General features: G+C 48.8%; 1 long non-coding RNA gene and 1 other non-coding gene across 2 annotated transcripts; both read right to left on the minus strand.

Moving 5' to 3' along the window:
• Positions 1-3,648: 3,648 nt before the first annotated feature.
• LOC143831509 (uncharacterized) lies at positions 3,649-19,382 on the minus strand. Its single transcript, XR_013228895.1, has 4 exons — positions 19,009-19,382; positions 8,586-8,704; positions 6,157-6,299; positions 3,649-3,900 (listed from the first exon to the last, which is right to left on the minus strand). It is a non-coding gene; the product is annotated as an uncharacterized LOC143831509 (long non-coding RNA).
• On the minus strand, positions 5,524-5,660 carry LOC143834617 (small nucleolar RNA SNORA38). Its single transcript, XR_013229865.1, has one exon. It is a non-coding gene; the product is annotated as a small nucleolar RNA SNORA38 (small nucleolar RNA).
• Positions 19,383-20,827: the final 1,445 nt, after the last annotated feature.

Consider the following 20,827-nt stretch of genomic DNA (forward strand, 5'->3'; position numbering starts at 1 on the left):
GGCTCCCCCTCGGCATGGCACTGCGCAGCTGCTTCTGGCAGCACCCCCAAGCGGGCGGCGGGAAGTCAGAGGCGGTGGTGGGAAAGCAAGCGGAGCAGGGGCTCAGGCGGCGGCGACATTCTTCGGCAAAAGACTACCCCTCCCTTGGGCCTCAGTAAAATTGTCAAGTGTTGACAGGTCCCCAGTGATAAAAAGGTTGGGAACCACTGCTTTAGAGTATTTGGTTAGTACTACTGCAACTTGAATCACTCAAGCAGGATGAAAGAACAACGAGCTTGCCAAATTCAAGGCTTTAAGACAAGACTCAACTCAGGGCTTCTCCAAATCCCCCTCTCAATGGCTGTGCTTTTATACCAGGAATGATGGCTTCTGTCCTGAACCTATGAAGTGCCCTGCTAGATAAGCTCATCATCTGCAGGGCCTGCAAGACGGAGCTCTTCCACCAGGCATACGGTTGCGGCCCGGGTGGGGTTTCAGTGTTACCATCAGAGGATCCCCCAGATAGGTTAGATCTGGTTCCCTGCTCCCATCAGAAGAGAACTTGGCCCTAGGGCTGAATCGGGGGGATAGGGGCTGGAGTGTTTAGAATCTTAAGATAGAGATCGCCATCTGTTTGGTTTCCGATAAGGGCTGTTTTATGGGGTTTTTATGGAATTATTGTTTTATACTTGTAAACAGCCATGAGACTTTCTGAGAGCAATGCTGTACAAATAGAAAAATAAATAAATGTCAGCCATCGACAGACCTATCCCCTCTGAATCTGTGTGAGGCGTTTTTTAAATAAACATTCCAGGGATCAGATTGTTGCAGATTATGTGGAAACAGATAATCTGCATCAAAATGATTCAGGAAAGAGTGTGGGGCCAGGTGTGGAAGAAGGGCAGTGGAGGTGGAGGCAGCTGGGCAGGGCCGGCACTGAATCCCAGTTGCTGTGCCACCTCCGTCTCTGCAGCCCGTTTTCTGCACCTGGCCCCGCATTCCTGATGGGGCAGTGGTGCACCAAATTGAGCTCAATGCCAGGCCTGACAGCTGCCTCCCCTCCGCCCATCTTTAGCAGCCACAGGAGATAAGGGTGCAGCGGCACTGGGTGAGGCCCAGTTCTGAGCCTTGTTTGCTGCACTGCCACTGCTGCCTGTCTTTCAAGGTTGGCCCCACACTCCTGATGGTGGGGCCAGCCATGCAAGACAGTCAGTGATGGTGGCAATGCAGGCCTGGCCTAGCCAGCAGCCACCCATCTTCCGTGACCGCAGGAGGAATGGGTGCGGCTCGCTGTGCCACATCACATCAGCAACCGTTTCAGTTTCAGGGGACGTGTTAGTAGATGTGTTTCCACATCAATGAAAACATCTAAGCCTTGACAAGCTCATAGTTCTACATTTTTATAAACAAGCACAAATATCTTACCAGATGGTGCCCCAAGTGGTTGATCATGTTGGTTACATTATTCCTGTTGCATGTCTGATGGTTTCGCCTACTCATAAAATCCCTCTCCTGTAGACACCAAACCTCACTCACTGCACAATGTTTTGCTTATAGGATTCTTTGCATCATGGCTCTTTCCACTAGAAGCAATGAGATTTGCTCTTCAGTCGCCCGGCGCCATTTTCAGCCAGGCATGGAAGAACTTGTGAGCTTTGCTCAGAGTCTGATAGAAGCCAGGACAGACCTGAGTGCCACTCACCAAATGAGGAGACACATTGCAAGAGCATCACAAGAAATGGGCCAGGCTCTGGAAGAACTCCAGGGGGGCCTAAGCACTATTGATGCCAAATCTGTCCAGCTGGTAGTCCAGAAGAGACGCTTGGAGGAGGAGAAACAAGCACAGGCCCAGAAGCTCAGTAATTTAAGGCACCAACTGGATTCCCAGAGAAGCCAGGAAAGCCGGTCTATGGAGATGCTAGAAACAGCTCAGAAGCATCTTGAAGCAGTGATGATCCGGCATTCGTTTAAGGGAATGCAAGTTGAGATGCATCGGACCGTGAGAAATGCTGCATTTGGAATGATGCTGATCCCTATTGTGGGAACGATTTCAGGTGAGTGACTTTGTATTGACTGCTATTGGGTGTTTAAGCTCCAAAGCAGGGGGCATTGCATAACACAAGATTTTCTAACAGTGGCAATGAAACTCTGCATTATGAAAAGATCAATAGGTGGATGTGTTGCAAAATTTGGGAGTTTTAAGGAAAGTCAAAGATCTACACCAGGCACTGATCTCTTGGATCGCTGGAAATGCTGGGCCTCCCTACCCCCCTGCCCCTCAAGTGGTAGTCGCCATTCTTGCTAAAATCACAAACTGAGACTGTCTTTCGCTGAGCATACTATGAATACTGAAGTTTCACATTTTCCCTACTTGTTCTGCAAAAAACAAAACAAAAACAAAGCAGCTTGAAGTGAGTCCTACACCCCTACGTCCTAAGCTTGTACCCTCCCAACTGTGCCCTGAAATCTGAAATTCTATGGTAATTTATCTAGAGATCCTCAGTGAGATTAGTAGTAGGGGAGGTTTTCCAGCATTCCTGGCAAACAGCTTCCCCTTCTTCTTCAATATGCAGCCACAGATTGGTGCATGTGTTCGACAATGCCCCTTTATGCACGGGGCTAGAACAAAGCAGAAAATGCGGGGGGCTCATACCAGTATTTCTTTTTGACACTGTGGGAAAGATTCCCTTGAGACAACTCTAAGTCAGTGTCCTATTCCTCCTTTTATTGAGTGGTGAGGATTTATTTATCGTTAACCTCAGAATATGCGGGTAATCTAAATTAAAAACCCTCTGTCTTCCAGACAGAGTTCTAGTTGTTTTTCTGGCATTGCCACAATATCTGTGATTTGAATCTGTTTTCAGTTTTCATCTCCCTAGGGGGTCCCCCCCAAAAAAGTTTTCATTTCCTTAGGGCAGACAATGTTCAGTTTCTCTACAGACAAATATCCCATTGCGTTATTGGCTGCTTGATCGCTATTGGGGAACAGGCTGAATACACAAGTTTTCTAGGATCCTTAAGTAAGAATGTCACTTAAGGTCAAAAAGAAAAATCCTACAATCTCTGATGTGCAATGCATTTCTTCAGGTGGTATCCTTGCTCTGACCAGTCAAGTATTGCTGGAGGCTGCCCAGAAGGAAAAGAGGGAAGCTGAAGCTGAAGTCGAGCACCATTCAGCAGATGTCGACCGGCATTCAGCCGAAACCAAGAGGTTCCAGTCTCTGATACAAAAAGCTGAAACAAATATTCAGACCACCAAAAAGAGACTCTCTTCAATTGAGACAGAAAAACATCGGCTAGCTTCTCAGCAAGTGGAAGTCGTGAGGTTTCAGAACACCTTGAGAAAATGTGTGACCTTCTTAGCTGTGTTGGCCGGGAAAGTAGACACAGCTAAATTATTCTGTCGGGATGTTGTGATCTACAGTGAGCTAGAAATGGTTCTGGAAGAAATTGTCAATCACGTGTACCCCTTGATAGGGCAGGGGAAAAAAAGATGTGTGATGGCCCTCTCCACGTCTCAAATTCGAGCTCTTGTTCAGAGGTTAAAATCTGCTAGGGAGAACCTCAGTTTAGGAGGACCCAGATCACGATGGGGAAATGTTGCCATAGACTTCTAGAACCTCTTGGCTGTATACATTAAACATGAAATAATGTACATGCAAGGAGGGGTGTAGGAAGTGTCTTCTTTTATTCTGGTTAGACCTTGTAGAAAAGCAGAGGCACAGTTTCCGGACTATTATATTATTTTCACATCCCCCTCCCCACCCAAAAAAAAAGGCATGGACAGAATCTACTGCATACTCCGGAACTGATTCTTCATGAACGCTTCCAAAAGTGCAGGTTGGTTGGGATTATTTTTCTGTTCATCTCTCATTTCTTGAACCAGATCAGGCCAATTTTCTGCTGTGCTCAAACCAGCTCCTGAGGGCCAAAACAGAAGGCTGTCATTCATTCTATAAATAACAAGGAGATACATACTAAATCTTTCATCTAACATTTAGACCAGTGGTTCCCAAACATTTCCAGGCCACGCCCCCCCCCCCCGGTTCCATTGACATCCTCAGTGCCCCCCACCCTACTCTATAAAAAGCATTATTGAGAACAGCTGTTTGCAATGATCCCCCAAATCCAAAATAGTCACAATCCATTGCACACTCACTGCAAATGCACATTTGTTCAAAATCCAACTTTTAAGATGATTCAACAAAATTGCTGACATTGATCCAGTGGCATCAGCTTTTCAAAGTCTGAAAGTCATTTAGCAAGAATCGCAGATACCACATTTAGTAACTACCTCATGGTTCTTTATGTGAAGGATGGGCTTGATAAAGTGATATGAGTTTTCCCAGTGTCTAGTTTACAGTCACTTAGCAGGAATCTCAAATCCCCAGGTTAAGTAATGGAGAGTCAATTTCTTGGCTTAGAGAGAAATTGGATGATCTCTTGTGGCGTATTTACTAAAAATTACTAAAGATTCCATTAGTGCTGAAATTTGGTGGAAAATGCCGGGGCAGAGCCTCTTGTGGCGCAGAGTGGTAAGGCAGCAGACATGCAGTCTGAAAGCTCTGCCCATGAGGCTGGGAGTTCGATCCCAGCAGCCGGCTCAAGGTTGACTCAGCCTTCCATCCTTCCGAGGTCATTATAATGAGTACCCAGCTTGCTGGGGGATAAATGGTAATGACTGGGGAAGGCAGTGGCAAACCACCCCGTATTGAGTCTGCCATGAAAACGCTGGAGGGCGTCACCCCAAGGGTCAGACATGACCTGGTGCTTGCACAGGGGATACCTTTACCTTTACCTTTAATGCCAGGGCAGAAACCTGCAGTCTTTTGCCAGCATCACGGCCTTAGCCTGGTGAACAACGTGGTTGGAGGGGCCCACCTCCAGGACTCTTCTCTTAGCATTCTCTGGTGATCCCACACCTGCCAGGGGGCAGTATCACTCACTGGGGTGGCCAAACTGTGGCTCTCGAGATGTCCAGGGACTACAACTCCCATGAGCCCTTGCCAGCACACACAGGGTGTTGGCAGGGGCTCGTGGGAGTTGTAGTCCCTGGACATCTAGAGAGCTGCAGTTGGGCCACCCCAATGCATGAAGTGCAAGGAGATAGAAGAAGAATTCTGGCTGTCTTCATCTCAACACTTGAGACTGTAGGTCAAGGATGTCTGTTTTAAAATACTCTTGTGTAACACGAAAGCCTCCCTGCACTTAAAAAAAATAAAAGATCCAGCCCAACAGGGAAAAAGCTCTAACCAAGTCTGTTCCTTGCAGGGCTTGTTTTCTGCTTACACAAGGGAGATTCAATAATGCAATGTTCTACCTCCAACCAATTCTACTACCTCCTGCTGCATGTATAGATTAGGCCCAATTCTTTTCCCGATTCTCCCCCCAGCTCAGTCGCAGCAATCACCCTAACTGTATCTGGCCTACCTTTGAGCAAGCATTCCATGGGCATGGGGGGAAAAGGTCTCATAGGTCACTATCTGCAGCCAGCTTCAGCAATCAAACATTACAGCTTGTAGAAAACATTAAGCTTTGTAGAAAAAATGTAGGGTTGAAGATCCAGGAAGAGCACAAGATGGCAGCTGGTCCTGTCCAAAACAGCCTCCATCCCCATTAATTTGCCTCCAGTTCTTACGTGCCCACACACAGAGCAGTAAAGGCACGCCTTTGCAGGAGGCCTCAACGTTTCTCAATTAGCCATCAGACCGAACGCAGGGTTTCTGATTTTATTTAAAATATATTTATATGCCCCAAACTCATGAGCAAAAGGAGTGGCATTGTAATATTATAAAAAGAGAACAATCAATAAAATCCCACCAGTAGGAAGACTCACAGAACAAGAAAAAGCCACAGGGGCCCTAAAAGCAGACAGGCACAGTAGCAAGAGTCAAAGACAACAGCAAACATTGCCGCCTGTCTGAAGAGCAGGGCCTGGCCCCTCCCCAATACTGCTGTGATGTCACAGAATGTTCAACCACATTCTGACTACCAATGGTAGGTAATTCAGAAAATCCTGGGCACAGCTAGTGAGAGAGTTATCTTGCCACAGGGGGAAAAAGTCACACGTGGCTCGGACAACATCACATAAGGTTTAATCCAGCAACTGCACCTGATCTTTGAGCCGTTATCCAAGGTAAAATGGCTTGGCCCAAAGAAGTTCTAAGCCTTGCGTACCTGCAGGGCCGATTGATTCCTCCATGCCCCTTCTGCTTCCGTGCCTGCTGACCGTGCACAGTGCTTGCACATCTGATTCAGGTGTTCACGCTACACTGGGGGTACATTTGGACGGCCGATCTCAGATCCAGAAACCTCAACATCTTTAAGAAACGATGCAACATTTAAAGAAATCAGGCATTATTTAGTTACTTATCGCATGGCATGTATGATGAAATATGGCCAAGATATCCTACGATTGTCTGGCTGCCAGGCAACAGTCGTTTGGAAGTGGTTTTGCCCTTGCCTGCACGTAGTGTCACGACCCTGATATTCATGGGAAGTCTTCCCATCCAAATAGAATCCTAGAATCCTAGAGTTGGAAGGGGCCATACAGGCCATCTAGTCCAACCCCCTGCTCAACGCAGGATCAGTCCAAAGCATCCTAAAGCATCCAAGAAAAGTGTGTATCCAGCCTTTGCTTGAAGACTGCCAGTGAGGGGGAGCTCACCACCTCCTTAGGCAGCCTATTCCACTGCTGAACTACTTTGACTGTGAAAATTTTTTTCCTGATATCTAGCCTATATTGTTGTACTTGAAGTTTAAACCCATTACTGCGTGTCCTTTCCTCTGCAGCCAACAGAAACAGCATCCTGCCCTCCTCCAAGTGACAACCTTTCAAATACTTAAAGAGGGCTATCATGTCCCCTCTCAACCTCCTTTTCTCCAGGCTGAACATTCAACTTATCTTCATAGAGCTTGGTCCTTGTATTAGTCAGGGCCGACCCAGCTAGGCTTCCAAGATCGGACAGGATCACACTTGCCTGAGTTATTATCCAGGTCAGGTATCGATCAGGTAAACATTTTCTGACGGTGGATTCTTTAAAAATCCCTGGTTCGGGTTTAGGATTTTGTATACTGAAAGCTCCAGGTGACATACCTCTTAATGCATCACTGTGATCTGGGAAAAGGCAAGGCTGGTTGAGGGTATCTTATCAATCCAAGCAAGGTGCACCAATGGCCTCTGCTTACTCTGCCACCAGCTAAGTTCAAGCCAGCAGCAGGACATGTCGGGAAGTGAAGCATGCCACCTTCCACATCCCCAATGCTTGAGAACAATTTAAGCTTGTGATGTGCCTTGCACCCTCCTGCACCCATATTGATGGCTTCCTCTCGGGGATTCCCAACACATGCATGTTCAAAGCATCCATACATATCAGAGACATACTCCAAGGCCCAGTCTGCATATCCAATAAAGAAAAACAGATGAACTCAAGTAAGATAAAAACTGCAAATAGCTGTTCTGGTCCACAAACCCCCCCCCCCCAAACAAAACCATGGAAGACCTTTATGAGGACCGATCTGCAATGCCAAATTGTACGTAGGGTGGGCCGAGAGATCTGGAGAGGGAGAAAAATCCTGCCCCTCAAATAGATTTTGAATAGGTGGGGCTGAGAGATCTGTAAAAGAACCGCTTTGTGAGAACAGCTCCGAGAGAACTGTGACAGTTCCAAGATCACCCAGCTGGCTGCAGGTAGAGGAGTGGGGAATCAAATCTGTTTCTCCAGGTTAGAATCTGCTGCTTTTTAACTACTAACTACACCATGCTGGCTCTCGTGAGTTAGTAACAGCCTTCAGGGGCTGGAATGGTCAAGGTCAGGAAAAGAATCATTGCACACAGAAATCTAGCACGGCAAGGAAAAAAAAATTGTGCTGCTGAATTGAAAGCATATTGCTCAGTCACCTTGACCAGAATGGTAAACTATCCTGCCTTTGCAGAGAATTGTAGGACTGAAGACCTTGGTATAGCCTTCATGTGGTAGGCGCACTCTCATTGCAGGGTCTCACTCCTTTTGATCTACCTCCAGTTCTTACGTGCCTCTACACGGGAAGTAAAGGCACGCCTTTGTGGGAGGCATCTATTCTCAGTCCAATAATTGTAAGTCTCAAAGCGGCTTACAATCACCTTCCCATCCCATTCTCTCCCCACAACAACACCCCGCGAGGTAGATGGGACTGAAAGAGCTCTAAGAGAACTTCTCTGTGAGAACAGCTCTAACAGGACTGTGACTAGCTCAAGGTCACCCAGCTGGCTGCATGTGGAGGAGTGGGGAATCAAACCTGGCTTGGAAAATTAGAGGCCACCACTCTTAACCATACACCAAATAGCCCAAGCTGATGTGAGTTTACTACTATGTAAGAATTTTTTACACTGTGCCTGCCCTGTGTTTATAGCCTTGGTCAACTGAGGTGGGTTTGTGGATTGACTAGCAATCCTTGACTTTAGGAAGGGGGTCAACCCAGATGGATTTCGTTTCTGTAAATTTACACAACAGTTGCCCACTAAGCTCTTGATCTCCTCAAAACAGTGTGGATCACAAAGACCCCTCCCTCAATTATTACAACACACTGGACCTCATACCACCAACTCAGAAAAATAAAAATATTACCTTTATAGCAGAAGCAATTCAGATATTTTAGGATCAAACAAAGATGATGTCTTCGAGGTACTTCAGGAGGGGAAGTCTGAGGGCAAATGGTTGTCCCCTTGACAAGGCAGATGTCTCACCTGAACAGAGAAGAGGAAATAAAAAACAAGAGAACAATGGATTCGGTTCTGGTTTCAAAGCTAGATTTACACTTTTATGGTACTCATTAAACTCTTTGCTCCTCAGACCTGGAACCTGCCTTGAGGTGACACAATTCTGTCACACGCCTCAGAGAACGAATGTGCATATGAAACAATTCACAATCAAGGCCTGAAACATGTCCAACTTTCCAAATTCTGTAATCAGTGACTCCCCAAATTCTACACTCAAACAAATCATATGCCAAAGACTGAGCTTTTGCAAGAGTAAATTGTTCTGCCAGGGATGTTACAGTAGATGCAGTAGAACCCATGAAGCGGAAGACATGAATGCTTTAGGATGCTTTGGGTTGATCCTGCGTTGAGCAGCGGGTTGGACTAGATGGCCTGTATGGCCCCTTCCAACTCTATGATTCTATGAATACAACCCACCCCCAGGAGGGCCCAGAGGTTCTGTTACATGAACCAGAGGTGCTGTGTAGATGTCCTGAAACGTAAAGCTACTAGCACGAGAACAAAGTGCTTGGTTTCTAAAATACTGACAAAGCTGGAGCAATGGACACCAAAGCAGGAAGCAGAACAAGGTTACGTGTTAGGAGGAGGGAGATGGAAGGAACTGGGTCTGCCAGAGAATGAGAAAGTGAGGAATAATACAGTTGGGGAACAGGGGAATGCCAGCTCCTACACTGAAGCGGAGGCCGTGTTGGGGTTAGTATATACTGAGGTCACTATCAGACAGGTAACCCCAGCCGTAGGTTTCCCCATCTCTCTGACCCCCCAACCCTTGGCCAGCTCATGGGAAGCACAGACCAGGCTGGGTTAAGAGGGATTTAAGCCAGACACCCCTATCCTACTGAAACTGGTGACCAATATAGGCAAGATCCTGTTGGCACATGGTCGAAGATATGATCATGTAACCCCCAAGTGTCATGTGCAAGGAGAGAAAATTCAATGAAGAATCCTGCTTACCCATGGTAGTCACATCCCCAAACGCACATGGGCAGGTATATTTGAGATGCAAATGGATTACAGGAAGGCTTGAAATGCATCTAGGCTGCTAAGCATGGAGACACTAATGTGTTTTCAATTGAGTACAAGGTCTGGATCACTTATCTGAATTCCTGAGCACACTGCTTTCCTTTAAGGTTTTAAGTCTTGTTGAGCAAGTTCAAGGTCTACAGAAAGCAGCAGGCATTCAGCAGAGCTCCCAGAAAATGGCCAATGGTCTACTTCAGCCTTTCACAACTTTTTACCATTGAGAAACCCCTGAAATGTCTTCGGGCTTTGAGAAACCCCAGAAGTGGTGCGATCCTGCAGAATATAGGTGGGAAACATAGCCGTGGACACGCCCACCCAGGGCCCCTCCCTTTCCCACCCCCTCCAGGCCCATTGTTGGCCATTTGGGGAGGAGATGACATGACCATATATGGTCATAAAGGTAAAGGTATCCCCTGTGCAAGCACCGAGTCATGTCTGACCCTTGGGGTGATGCCCTCTAGCGTTTTCTTGGCAGACTCAATACGGGGTGGTTTGCCAGTGCCTTCCCCAGTCATTACCGTTTACCCCCCAGCAAGCTGGGTCCTCATTTTACCGACCTCGGAAGGATGGAAGGCTGAGTCAACCTTGAGCCGGCTGCTGGGATTGAACTCCCAGCCTCATGGGCAGAGCTTTCAGACTGCATGTCTGCTGCCTTACCACTCTGCGCCACAAGAGGCTCTTATATAGTCATATCACCCGATAAATGTTTAACCAATTAAAAATATATAAAAAGTTAATTAACTCCCACCCATTTGGGAAACCCTTCCAGGGCCCTCGAGAAACCCTGGTCTACTCAAAGAACACAGTCTGCTTTCCGCCCGCCCTGTTTTCGGCCACAAATGATTGGTTTAAATGTTGGGTGCAGGTGTGGACGAGGAAACCTTTTTTTTTCTTAACAGGCTGGTAACTTCAGGAAACTAATTTGGAAACTTGACTGGAACAGCAAACCATCCCTTCAACAGATACCCCAAACCAGCGGTCCCCAACCTTTTCCTCGTTGAGGACCGCTTCCGGGGTGTCAGGATCAGTGCCTGTTCTCTGCCATGTTTTTATAATAACCTAAGTCGTTCCATGTTTTTTTAGACTGAGTTTTACCTTTTGCTTCTGGGCCCCTATGTAACCCTGTCCCATTATATTAGCTGTCTGCCTGAAAACGAAAGCTGTCTGCTGTGTATTTGTTATCATGATTTGCTGTGAACTATTTGTTTTTTGAACCCGGCCGGCGAGGCCTGCTCTATGTAACAATAATGGTTATCTTGTCAGTGGGCGCCAAGCGGTCCAAGGACGCGCTAGAAGTAACACTCTCTGGCTAATTGCCCAGCCGGGCACCTGGAGCTCTTCCCCCTCCCCCTTGGGAACCTTCAAGTTTTGGGCGGGAGAATTCTCTTGAAAAGGGTTTGCATTTGTATTGTTGGGCAGATTTGACTTCGCTAGTTATGGTGACGGAAGTAACTTTCCAATAAAGCTTTCTTATTACAGAAGTACGTTGTGAGTTCTTCTAGCACTTGACACGGGGGTGGGGGAGAGCCAGCGGCCCAGGCGCCGCCCAAATTTTCCTAGATGATTATCAGTGTCAACCACTTACAAATTCCATGTACTACTCTGGCCTGCTTTACTCTATCTGCACATAAACTGAAAGGCACAAGGCGGAGGATATTGGTAGGACCAATCATCAGCATTGTGGGAAGAAGCTTGTCTTAGACCCAGCTCAGTCGGTTTGCAAGCCTGGCCATGGGGTAGAAACAGCGCAAGTTGCACTGATGGATCATGTCGCCAGTTGGACTGGGGTGAGTCGGCACTGCTCGTGTTATTAGACCTCTCAGCAACATTTGACAGAGTTGACCATGAGCTTCTAGCTCACTGCCTCGCCGATCCTGGGATTAGGGGGACTGCCCTTCAGTGGCTGATCTCCTTTCTCTAGGATCACAGACAGAGTGTAGCAACAGGGAGTTTATCAAGCCACCAACCAGCTTGCATGTGGAGTCTCTCAGGGAGTAGTTCTCTCTCCAATCTGATTCAGCATCTTTATGTGCCCTCTTCCTCAACTGGTGCGGAAGTTTGGGCTGAGATGTCACCAATCTGCCGATGACACCCAGCTCTTTCTCCTGATGGCTGACCACCCTGATTCTCCCCCAGAAGCATTAGCTAGCTGCCTGGAAGCAGCGACGAGGTGGCTCAAGCAGAGTCGTCTGAAGCTCAACCCTTCAAAGACGGAGGTCCTGTGGCTGGGTAAGAAGGGTCCAAGAGAGGAAGCGTGCCTACCCAACTTGGACGGAGTGCAGCTATCAGTGGCAAGTTCCGCCAGGAACCTGGGCATGATTCTCGATGCCTCCCTCTCAATAGAGGCTGCCATTCTATCACCTTTGCCAAGCCAAACTACTAGTGCCCTACTTGGCCCCGGAACACCTAGCCACAGTGATCCACATGACAGTCACCTCTATACTGGACTTCTGCAATTCACTCTATGCAGGCCTGCCCTTAACTCTGATCCGGAAACGACAGCTGGTCCAGAATGGAGTGGACAGGGTCCTCAACGCAACACCATGGAGGGCCCACATTTGGCCCATTCTCCAACAGCTGCGCTGGCTTCCAGTCGAATTCCGGATCAGGCTTAAGGTTCTAGTACTGACCTTTAAGGCCATACGCGGTCTGGGCCCAGTGTACCTGAGGGACTGCCCTCAAAGAACTTTACACTCTGCTATCTCCAACTGCCTGGTGATCCCTGGCCCCAAGGAAGCTCGCTTGACCTCAACCAGGGTCAGAGCATTCTCCATCCTGGACCCCACCTGGTGGAATGAGCTCCCAGAGGAGACCAAGGCCCTGGCGGAACTTGGACAGTTCCACAAGCCCTGCCAAAGGAAGCTTCTCCACCAGGCATTTGGTTGAGGTCGATCTGAACAAATCACCTTCCATTGGCCCCCAAGCCTCCTTGCCACGAAAATCACCACCGATTTGTCCAACCCACGGGGCCATCAGTATGCTGTAGTTAAATTACTGTTCTCACCATTGTTCTACTGCTCAACCACACTGTTCTATTGTCGTCACTGTATTGTTACTGTTTACAACTATTAAGTTATCTGTACTGTTCCCTGTTCACTAAGTTCTATGTAAACCATCCAGAGCCTCAGGGGAGGGTGGCACATATAAATATATAATAAAATAAATAAACTCACATATAAAAAGCCTGGATTCCAATGTGCTGCTGCAAGAAATCATTCCATAATCTACAAATGTGATAACAATTCAGCAGGCTGCACTGGAAAGGCACCAGTTTACAGGGCTGCTTGCAGCTTGCTTTTCGTGAAAACGAAACCATGACTTTCGTAACATATTAACTGACAGCAAAGGGGAATAAGGGGGAAAATGCAACAAGAATGTGGCCATTCATGCGCTCGGGAACAGAATGCTGGCACTTAAGAATCCAAACTATTTGGTATTTTGACAGTATTTTCTCTCATCGTGTCAAGGTTCTGGATCTCTCTCCTCCCATGAATATGTCTGTAGCCCTTCAAGCCTTCAGTGCCTAATCTAATGGTCTTAAAGGTGCTACTGGACTCTGATTCTATTGTGCTACTTCAGACCAACACAGCTTCCCATTTGAATCTAATGTGAGTTGAACTGAGAGTCAAAGCTCCTTTTTTCAGGTTATCTTGCTGGTCCCGAAAGTGCTACTAGACTCAAATTTAGCTGTTCTACTACAGCTACTCCTCTAAGACAGCTTGGTGTTGTGGTTAAGGGTGGTGACCTCTAATCTGGAGAGCAGGGTTTGATTCCCCATTCCTCCACATGCAACCAGCTGGGTGACCTTAGGCAAGTCTCAGTCCTGTTAGAACTCAATGAAATCAGAGTCCAGTAGCACCATTAAGATCAACAAAGATTTATTCAAGGTGTGAGCTTTCGAGTTAGAGCTGTTTGTGAAGAGCAGTTCTCTCAGCCTCCCAGGGACCTTTTCCGTGTGGGGAATTAGGCCCAGGCCGGAGCTTGTCTGGTTGTGGAGCTAATCCCTGCTTCCAGACTATATTGGCACTGGCCTGGGGCCGGCCCAACTCAGACCCTTGGTTGCCCCACAGCAAGGGAATGTGGATTCTTCCCGCATTCCCTTCCAGGCCGCAGGGGTCATCAGGGCCTAGGTTGGGCCAGGCCTGTCTGGCAGGGAAGAGTCAGGCTGTCCAGGCCCGGCTTCTCACAGAATCACACAGAATCATAGCGTTGGAAGGGGTCATACACGCCATCTAGTCCAACCCCCTGCTCAACGCAGGATCAGCCCAGAGCATCCTGAAGCATCCAAGAAAAGTGTGCATCCAACCTTTGCTTGAAGACTTCCAGTGAGGGGGAGCTCACCACCTCCTTAGGCAGCCTATTCCACTGCTGAACTACTCTTGACTGTGAAAATTTTTTTCCTGAAATCCAGCCTATATCGTTGTACATGTAGTTTAAACCCATTACTGCGTGTCCTCTCCTCTGCAGCTAATGGGAACAGCATCCTGCCCTCCTCCAAGTGACAACCTTTCAAATACTTAAAGAGGGCTATCATATCCCATCAACCTTTTTTTCTCCAGGCTGAACATTCCCAAGTCCCTCAACCTATCTTCATAGGGCTTGGTCCCTTGGCCCCAGATCATCCTCGTTGCTCTCCTCTGTACCCTTTCAATTTTATCTACGTCCTTCTTGAAGTGAGGCCTCCAGAACTACACACAGTACTCCAGGTGTGGTCTGACCAGTGCCGTCTACAATGGGACTATGACATCTTGTGATTTTTATGTGATGCCCCTGTTGATACAGCCCAAAATGGCATTCACCTTTTCTACTGCTGCATCACACTGCCTGCTCATGTTTAGTTTACAATCCACAACAGTGTTACCTAGAAGCGTATCCCCCATCCAGTAGGCATGCTTTTCATTTTTCTGACCCAGATGCAGAACTTTACACTTATCTTTATTAAACTGCATCTTGTTCTCATTGCATCTTGTTCTCCACCCGGCCCTGGGTGGACTATGGTGTCCCGGAAGGACACAAAATGCCCCAGGAGGCTCCACTGTATAGTACTACCGAGCCACCTAGGGTATTGTTTTTCCTTTAGGAACGTGGTAATACTGCCACATTCCTAAACAGGAAAAAACAGCCCTTACCACCCCCACGTGTGGCGGAAACTTTCCACCCCAGTTGCCTTGTCTGGAGGCAGAAATTCAGGGTGGACAGAGTGCGTCAGTGAAAACAGTCCCCCGTAGGAACACAGGAAGTGGGCGGGCAAAGTACCCCATTGCAAACACTCGCTGGTAGATCAGGGAGAGAGGATATATATTTTAAATCTGTTTTAACATTTACCAGGTGATATGAGCATATATGGTCATATCAACCCAACCCACCCTCCCAAAATGGCCAAGGATGGGCCTGGAGTGGGTGGGGAGGGCAGAGGCCTCAAGTGGGTATGTACACAGCTATGCTTTCCAACCATATTCTGCACAATTGTGCCACTTCTGGAGTTTCTTGAAGCCTCAAGAATGTTTCAGGGGTTTCCTGATGGCAAAAAAGTTGCGAAAGGCTGTACTACACCAAGCTGTGTATTGCAGAAAACTATATCCTTGACCTGGAGGGCCCTGGCTAGTTTGGTTTCACCCATTCTTGGAAGCTAAGCAGGATCGGCACTGGAGAGTGCTTGAGCAGGAGGCCACCAGGGATGCCTAGGCCTGTTGTGCAGAGGCATCCAGTGACAAACCATCTCTGATTGTCTCTTGTTTTGAAAACCCAAGGGGGGGGGGTCACCATACGTCAGCTTTAGTTTTCTACCAATCCTTCCTCTGGCCCATCCTAAATATGCTGCCTAGCGACCACACTGGGTTCCTGTGATTTCTACTATTCAGGGAAAGGGGCAAAGAGAAGGGTTTACTAATGTGGGAACACATCTACTGGCGCCCCCTGAGACGGAAATGGGTACGGACGTGACGCCTGTTGTCTCACCCGAGTAAATGGTCAGGAATGGCAGCGGTAATGAGTGTGCCAGTCGCGGGTCAGGAATGGCAGCATGGCTGGGCCTCAGCACCGCCCCTTACCAGCCACGCCCATTCCTCCTCCAGCCAAGCTGCGGCCTCCAGTCTCCTCCTGGCTTCCTGTCAGGAAGGAGGAGCAAGGGTGGGGGCTGGCCCAGCTGCAGAACATGGGCGGTGGAGGTGGTGCAGGAGCCAGACTGTGCCAGATTTATGTGTTTCCACATAATCTGTGACAATATGATTCTTGCTAATTTCCCCCCCTGCACTGTGACCAATTTCTATAACCTTCTCTCAAGGGAGGGCTGAGAATGTAACTCTGCACAAGAGCATCTGCTCTACATGCCGAAGGTCCCAGGCCCCATCCCCAGCACCTCTACTTAAATAGGATCTGCAGGTGATGCAGCAGACTTCGAGAACCTGGAGACCTGCTGCTCCTCCAAAACATACAACACTGAATCTGATAAACCGATAATCCGGCTCCATATCAAAGAAGGTTGTTTTTTATACCCTGCTTTTCTCGAATTAAGGAGTCTCAAAGAGGCCTACAATTGCGTTCCCTTCCTCTCCCCACAACAGACACCCTGTGAGGGAGGTGAGGCTGAGAGAGCCCTGACAGTACTGTGTCTGGTTCAAAGTCACCTGACAGCATGTGGAGGAGGAGTGGGGAATCAAACCCAGTTCTCCAGATTAGAGGGCGCCATTCTTACCTAAACCAGCTCCCTGTGCCGCTTTGCATACCTTTTTGACTCTTAATGTAAAAATCACAAATGAAGAAAACCACTAATGATTTGGGTGGCCCTGTTCCACACCCTTCCACCTCTACAGCACCTTGTCTCCGATCCCTTGCCTAATAACCCCAAACATACAATTAATTTCCCTTCCCCCCTCCCACTGCTGCACTTCCCCCCTGCAGCACCAAGACTTCTTCCCCCGTCAGTCACCACCAGTTCTGATGTCCATCAGTGGCTCCGTAGGCCCCAATGTACATTACTTTGCACTGTACCTCATTTGCTTTACTGTCAACTGCTCATCCGATTTGAAAATATCTCTGTTCAGCTTTTTAGCATGAAGCTGCCTTATACTGAATCAGACTTTTGGTCCTTCACAATTAACCTACTCAGATTAGCAGCAGCTCTCCATGGTTTCAGGCACTTTCCCACGACCTTCAGGGTGCCAGTGTGGTGTAGTGCAGGGGTAGTCAACCTGTGGGCATCCAGATGTTCATGGACTACAATTCCCATGAGCCCCTGCCAACATTTGCTGGCATGGGCTCATGGGAATTGTAGAAGAAGAAGAAGAGTTGGTTCTTATATGCCGCTTTTCCCTACCCAAAGGATGCTCAAAGCGGCTTACAGTCACCTTCCCTTTCCTCTCCCCACAACAGACACCCTGTGGAGTGGGTGAGGCTGAGAGAGTGCTGATATCACTGCCCGGTCAGAACACCTTTATTAGTGCCGTGGCGAGCCCAAGGTCACCCAGCTGGTTGCATGTGGGGGAGTGCAGAATCGAACCTGGCATGCCAGATTAGAAGTCCGCACTCCTAACCACTACACCAAACTGGCTCTCCATGAACATCTGGGGGACCACAGGTTGACTACTCTTGGTGTAGTGGGTGAGAGCAGCAGCTTCTAATCTGTCAAGCTGGGTTTGCTTCCCTGCTCCTCCCCCACATGCAGCCAGCTGGGTGACCTTGGGCTTGTCACAGCCATGATAGTGCTGTTTTCACAAAGCAATTTCTCTCTCGGCCCCACCCCCCTCACAGGGTGTCTGTTGTGGGGAGAGGAAGGGAAGGCAATTGTAAGTCACTATGAGACTCCTTCAGACAGCGAAAAGCAGGGCTTAACAACCAACTTTTCTTTTTCTTCCAGACCTTTTAACTGGAAATGCCGGGGATTGAACCGGGGACCTTCAAGCAGAGGCTCTACCCCTGAGCAACCGCCCCTTCCGCAGTCGATTTCAGCTTTACCCCATTTACCCTGGTGTCATCTGCAAACCTGGCCACTTCATTTGTTCACACACAAGATTATTTACGAACTGAGAATACATGAAGGCTGAAAAGATTCCCAGGGGCTCCTTCCTCACCCCGGCCCAAATGTTAACCACGATGGGTCAAGAAGAAATTCCGCAGCTAACACTGATAGATGAGCATCATTAGAACAGAGATACAGCAAAAGACTGTTATGCGCACACATGGATGACGGGCTGAACACAAAGGATGGGGAGCCTCTACTATAACTGCAGACCAAGACAGGAAGGAGAATTTGCAGGCAGGGACAAGCTGCTCCTTGCATGTTCAGACACACCATGTACAAGAAGAAGGGAAGTATTCCCAATTCTTCCAAGCAGGCAGGATGAAATTCTGCCCACACCCGGAGATCTGCAGTCTGGGCCCATTCACAGCAAGCAGGTAAAGCTGCCAAGGAGAAAACAACCTTGGCCTTGAATAGAGACCCGATGTGCAGAAATGGGTCGTCGCAGCTTTTCAAGGCATGGCGAGAAATATGGATTGAGCCGATGCTGCCTTTTCAGAGTCCTGCCCAAAACATGACTTGGCATGGAAGAGCCCGTTAAGCTTCTCTTGTGGCGCAGGGTGGTAAGGCAGCAGAAATGCTGTCTGAAGCTGTCTGCCCATGAGGCTGGGAGTTTGATCCCAGCAGCCAGCTCAAGGTTGACTCAGCCTTCCATCCTTCATAAAATGAGAACCCAGCTTGCTGGGGGGTAAACGGTAATGACTGGGGAAGGCACTGGCAAACCACCCCGTATTGAGTCTGCCATGAAAACGCTGGAGGGCGTCACCCCAAGGGTCAGACATGACCCCGTGCTTGCACAGGGGATACCTTTACCTTTAAAGTAAGAAGACGGTTTTTTCTCCAGGCTTTGCTGGAAACGCACAACGCACACCACCCACCCACCCTCTGTACAGCAATGGCTACAATCCCCAGCAAGAACGCGAACTCCAATTTAAAAAGAATATAAGCAAGCAACTGCCCAATAAGGGAAGTGATGCGCATTGCCGCTTTTTCCTTTTGAAAAGCCATGCTTGGTTTGCGCAACTAAACTGCAGACGGGGGGGTGGGTGGGTGGGGGTGGCTGGTAGGGTGTGTGTCAAAAAAGGTCGCTCTCCTTGCGAAGGGCGGCCGGCAGTCCGGGACAGACGCGTGGTGCCACCGTGCCCGGACCCTCGATCGCCAGGGGCGCGGCGCGCTAACAGAAGCGCTGCATCGGCTCTGCTACGATCGGTCCCGCAGCGGGCGCTCCTACCTTCCGGCGGCAGACTGCGGGAAACGGGGCGACCAGAAGAGGGGGTGGGCGGGCTGTTCCTGCAGGCGATCCCGGGTCCCGGCTTTCCCTGCAGGCGATCCTGATCAGCTTCATCCGCAGCAGTCGGCACACGCACGATCCCCGGCACGAGGGATTCTTCGCCTCCGGCGCGGGAGTTCCCCCAACGCGGCTCTCTTGCACGATCCGGATGGTCGATCCAGCTCCCCTTCCCCGGTCCATCCTTGCAGCCCCCTTCCCGGTCTTAGGCGAGGCGCGGATGGGATCAGATTCGCAACCGGCCACTGGACAACCCAGACCGCCACCCGACTTCATTGACTGTGCTGCAAAGCCTGCCGGGAACCTGCAAAAAAAAAAAAATCCCAAATTGCCTTCCCTCCCTTCTTATTGGCTTGCGAGGCCAGCCTGACAGCGGTGGGTGGAGCTCCCCGACCACGTTTTCCTGGTTCTGCCTGCGCCGGGCAGGCAGGGAGGGGGATAGTTTTTAGTTGCTCACAAATAAGCACTGCTGAACTTGTCCATTGGGTTTTCATGGCAAAGATACTGGAATAGTTTGCCATTTCCTTCTCCAGTGAATGACCTTTTGTCAGAGCTCTCTGCTAGGATCTGTCCGTCTCTGCTAGGATCTGTCCGTCTGCATGGCATAGCTCATAGCTTCACTGAGCTACTGAAGCCCCCTTGCCACGGCAAGGCAGTGATCCTTGAAGGGGGCTGCGAAAGTTGGACCATAAGGAAGGCCGAGCGTCAAAGAATTGAGGCTTTTGAACTCTGGTGCTGGAGAAGACTCTTACGAGTCCCTTGGACTGCAAGGCGAACAAACCGGTCAGTCCTAGAGGAGATCAGCCCTGACTGCTCCTTAGAAGGCCAGATCCTGAAGAGGAAACTCCAATACTTTGGCCACCTCATGAGAAGGAAGGACTCCCTGGAGCGATCGAGGGCAAAAGAAGAAGGGGACGACAGAGAATGAGGTGGCTGGATGGAGTCACTGAAGCAGTCGGTGTGAGCTTAAATGGACTCCAGGGAATGGTAGAGGACAGGAAGGCCTGGAGGATCATTGTCCATGGGGTCGTGATGGGTCGGACACGACTTCGCACCTAACAACAACAACAAGCCCTGCTGTGATGAATGGGATTCTGCACCCAAGCTTGGGATCATTGTTCTAGAGCAGGGGTAGTCAACCTGTGGTCCTCCAGATGTTCACGGAGCAGCCAACGCTGGCAGGGGCTCATGGTAATTGTAGTCCATGAACATCTGGAGGACCACAGGTTGACTACCCGTGCTCTAGAGAGTTTGGGAAATAGAGATGCTGAGAAAAATATGAAAAATAGGAACGCAGAACTACAATTCCTAAGGTCTGTGGTGAAAGTTGCAAAGCCCCCCCCCCCCTTCTTTCATTTCTTCCGCTTGTTCCCCTTTATCCTTTATGTCCTTTGTTTTCAAGCTTCAGCTGCACAGGCTGTGGATTTTGACGCTGGTGGAACATTCCTTACAGGGAGTCCATTTTACATGTTATCGACTCTGGAGCCTCTTGGCAGAGAAGATGTGGAAACTGCTGAACTATTTGATTCTCCTCTGCAAGGTATGGGTGCTTCGTCCTCACAGCCGTGGCACCAGGGCCGGCTTTTCCTATAGGCTAACTAGGCTTCGGCCTAGGGCCTCAAGATCAAGAGGGGCCTATATTCCACATTTTTTAAATAAAGGTTAGTACCAATCACAACATGTTTCATTTAACATATTGATATATATCACAGTAATGATGTATTTTATTATCTCTCATGTAATTTGCAAACTTAAAAATGGG

Source organism: Paroedura picta, chromosome 3, assembly GCF_049243985.1.
Source record: "Paroedura picta isolate Pp20150507F chromosome 3, Ppicta_v3.0, whole genome shotgun sequence".
In the NCBI taxonomy this organism is placed as follows: domain Eukaryota; kingdom Metazoa; phylum Chordata; class Lepidosauria; order Squamata; family Gekkonidae; genus Paroedura; species Paroedura picta.